The following is a 4155-nucleotide window of genomic DNA, read 5'->3' as shown; positions in this document are numbered from 1 at the left end:
GCGTTGTAGCGCCTCAGGGGCAGGCCCTTTAGTCCCGGTTCGTTACACGGACCGGGACTAAAGAGTTTCAGATTTTGTTTGTTTTTGGGTTTTTTTTGGAATGAAATTATTTTTGGGTTTTAGGGTTTTAGGGTTTAGGTGTTCGGGAGATTAACGTGATGCCTCGTTTGGTGTTCGGGAATTAGTTTTCATATAATTTAAATAGAAATAATTATGCATATATATATAAGATTAACTTATCTTACAAGCGAGCATATATATACAATTATATGGAGATCTGAATTATCGGGACTAGAGCCCGTCTATTCGATTACATGGACGAACATCAGTAATGGCCCCTAGCTACACTAAATTGTCCTTTGTCATCTATAGCTTCCGTCCTCAGAAAGGTCGCAAGCTCCTCTGCAACAGCAATCGCGCGTTGCTCTGGTAGGACCGTCGTCCTCATGGCCGTGTACTATATAAGAAGAGGAGATGAATATGAATATCAATCATGATAACAAAGAATGACGGGTAAAAATAGAGGTGTGAATGTTCATTGCTTACGTCGAATCTGTGATCCTTGTGCTCAGAGGTAAACGTGCGAATGGTATCGCAAACATAGTATCCGTATAGATGCGTTCCCTGTGGCTGTTGGTCGCACTTTACGAGAATAGAATATATATAATCAAAATAATAATCTAGCATCATAAATGTATTGAAAATAGAAGTATATCATACTACTACTTACCTGAGCCGCTCTAAAGGTCAGCTTCTTAGGAAAGATACCGGGAGTCATGGACTTGAACCGCTTCCAAACCCTGCCCGACAAGGATAATAATTTGCTAAGTTTTTCATTAACTGATATATCAGAAAATCATCGAAAGAGACCGATGGAGTGCAAGAATGATTGAAATTACCCTTGGAGCATGTCATGCAGGCTTTGGAACTGTTCCAAGGGTCTCGATAATGGGTCGAAGGCATCAACTCTTCCCTTATCAATTTGAATGTCCAACAGAATCCAATGGAAGATGCACATGTATATATATGTGTGTGTGTGTGTCAGTAACTTATCAATTACACTTATAAGTGAATGGACACAACAGAGTAAAGACCCTCACCTGAAGTTGTATGGAAACAGTATGTGGTCACAGAAATTTTGATCTGTTAGAAACCTTAGAAGGTTTTCCTCCGTCTCCTTGGGTTTATCAGTTAGCGTCGCTATATGTATTTATCTGGGTCAATAAACCCAATATTTTGGATGTTCTTACTTTTACAATCCAGAATCTTCATTCTGCATAATAGAGTACAAGTTATATATAGAGAATGAATTGAAATAACTAAACAAGTTATATGTAGACAACGAATTGAAAAACTTACAGACAATAGCAACTCATAAGCGATTTGTCGAGGGCGTCGCCATTGTAAGAGTTCATCAAAGTCGATATGGATTTCTTCGGGGCGGCCGTAGTACTCCCGTGGGACACTCACCACGATCATCGTTCTCCCATTCTTTGATTCACTTAAGTACCATGTATGCAAGTAACGCATATTTGTTGGGAGATCATCTTTGCTGACGAAAGGCTCTCCCATGACAAACTGTGGCTTAGGGGCTACCACAGCCTTGGATAACCTGTCGTCTTGGGAAGCCAGAACATCTTCAACCGAGACACCCCATTCAGCCGCCCACTTCTTTGCTAATTCAAAATCTTGCCCCTGCACCCCAACTACATTCTCGGTTAACACCTTGAGGGGTGGGATCGACTGTTTGGCCTGTTGTCCAAGCTGAGGAACGTCTGATTTTTTATTGTTTGTAGTTGAACTTGATTTGCTCCCACCTGCACTTGCACGTGATCTGCTCTTTTTCACTTCCTTCTGCAATGTGCGTGTATAGTCATCAGGCTTATGGTGTAAGTCATACTGTGATGGAAGGGTCGTGAAGTATTTTGCAAATGCTATTTTCTTCTCGGTGTATTCCGGGAGGGGCTCGGGTTCCTTCTTTTTCATCTGCGCATCATGATGTTCCTTTGCTATCCTGGCGTTTTCCTCGGGGGTACGATCATAAGGTCTGATAGGAAGATTAGCATGAGGTACCTTTGGGAGGGGCGACCGTTTGTGCTTTGGGGGGCTCCGTCGCTTAGAAATCGTCGGCGGAGCGTTCTTGGTGGCACGCTTCCGCATAGTATCCTGTGCGGGCGGCGACGGAGACGGACGACCCAAGTCCGACGGCGGTGATCGAGATGGACTCGTGTTGTGCTGGCCGACGTCATGTGGAGGGCTTGGAGGTAATGGAGGTGTGAAGATGGTCATCTAGCCTTGCCTTCCCTATCCAACCAGAGATTCTCCCCAATCCAACCTTGCCACCCAAGATATATCTCCGGACCTTGCCATTGAAACCCTACCTTCCGAGTTGCCGGAAGGGAAACCCTAATCCTTCCAGTTACAAGGGAACCCCAACTTCCTTTGATCTTTTGACTCCCAAACTTTTCCCAGTGATCATCCTTCATCTTTAAACCCTGAATATGCAAAAATCTTTGCCAAGTCATTTGCAATATTTTTCATTTATAATTAATTCCTTTTTCTGAGAGTTGAGGAATTAAATCCAGGAAAATATCTATCCATCTCCAAAGTTCATAAAAACTTGTGAAGATATTCTTTGTGATCATATTGAGCTTCCATAAAATATTGACCATTATTAAATGAGGGAAATTGACTTTTACAATTTAATGCCAATATTGCATTTTGGGAACTTTCTAAAGGAACTACCATTTTGGTAGCCACGAAAAATCCCAAATAAATTTTGGAGCTTCTCCTATCCATATGTTTTCCATTCCCATCAATATCCCAAGTTTCATAGTTCAAATTTTGAGCACAACATCCCTTTGCAAATTTTGTCCAGATTTCCATTTTACAAAGGAAGTGCTTGATTCCTTGATCTCCTTGAGATGAAATTTTTCATGGTGGTTAACATTGCTAAATCACTCATGGAAACCAAAAATCAGCTCAATCCCTCTACCAATTTTCTCCCAGCAATTTTCCCAAGTTCCTGTCCATTTGAAAGCAGTGCGAAAGAAGTACCATTTTGGTGTCCCCAAATGGTATGAAACTTTTACAGTAGCTTCATATATTCAAATAACTTCTCTCCATCAAATTAAGCCATTTCCATCTAGCCAATTTGTCCCAGCAAATCCTTTCTATTTCTGGCCAGTTTGAAAGTTTGCAAAGGAAGTGCCACTTTTCCTCATCTTGTTGAGCTGAAGTTTTGCAAAGAGTATCATCTTAGTGAGTGATCGCTCCGAGCCAAAAATCAGAGTTTTCTTCCTGCTCAATCTTCCCCACCTCACCCCAAACAGTTTGTTGTCGGGACCATTATGAGCTCAAATCAGTCAAACCATATGTCCATTTCCCTCCAAACCTTAACAGGCCAACTCCAGAGACTATAGTGCATCTATTTGACATGTCCTAGAGTCAAATGGGCGCCATGGACATGCGATGCCGGCGGTGACCACACGCAGAGCGAGCCAAATCGGTGCACTGTGGCCACAACTGCCGTTTGGTCACTTCCAGAAGCTTGAAGCTTGTCTTCGAGCGCAGGGAAGCCTCCACCACTCGCGTGCGCTGTCCAGAACCCTCAGCTCCTCGCCATAGACGCATCTACTGACCACTAGAGCGCCTCGACTTCGTTGTGCCTCTCGGAGTTTCGGTCGCTGGCGAGAAACGCCGAGAACCCTCCTCCCGAGCCTATTTAAGGCGCCTCCGAGCTCTCCCTCCTCGTGAGCAGCCTCCTCTCACCTTCTGTCAAGATCCCCGAGCTCTTTTCTCCGCCATGGCCGCGGCACTTCCGCCGCTGCTGTGCCTCACTCCGACCGTCCCCGACGGCCAGACCACCCATAGGCGCGGGATGCAGCCGCAGACCCGTCCACATTGCTGCCCGAGGTCGCTGGACCTCCTTTCGTCGGCATCGAGCCCTGCTGGGCGCCCCTGTTTCTCCTCTGTTCAGTGTCAGGAGGAAGGAGATGAGTGACCGGGACGAGAGAGAAGATAAGGTGGGGGTCCACCTGTAAGTGGCTCAGGATCCGGGCCTGCGTAGAGTAAGTGGAGACGTATTCTCGAGAATACGTCTTCCTGTCATGGAAGCGTGCTCTGGTGATGCTTCAGGTGAAAATCGCTTTTCCT

At 44.9% G+C, this 4155-nt stretch overlaps 1 long non-coding RNA gene across 1 annotated transcript; it reads right to left on the bottom strand.

Moving 5' to 3' along the window:
* Positions 1 to 569: 569 nt before the first annotated feature.
* Positions 570 to 938, bottom strand: LOC123446741. The gene is made up of 3 exons (XR_006631432.1): positions 900 to 938; positions 731 to 800; positions 570 to 642 (listed from the first exon to the last, which is right to left on the bottom strand). It is a non-coding gene; the product is annotated as an uncharacterized LOC123446741 (long non-coding RNA).
* Between the last annotated feature and the right edge of the window lie 3217 nt (positions 939 to 4155).

The sequence above is a fragment of the Hordeum vulgare genome, chromosome 4H (genome assembly GCF_904849725.1).
Source record: "Hordeum vulgare subsp. vulgare chromosome 4H, MorexV3_pseudomolecules_assembly, whole genome shotgun sequence".
NCBI lineage: Eukaryota > Viridiplantae > Streptophyta > Magnoliopsida > Poales > Poaceae > Hordeum > Hordeum vulgare.
This window is presented reverse-complemented; position numbering and strand designations above follow the sequence as displayed.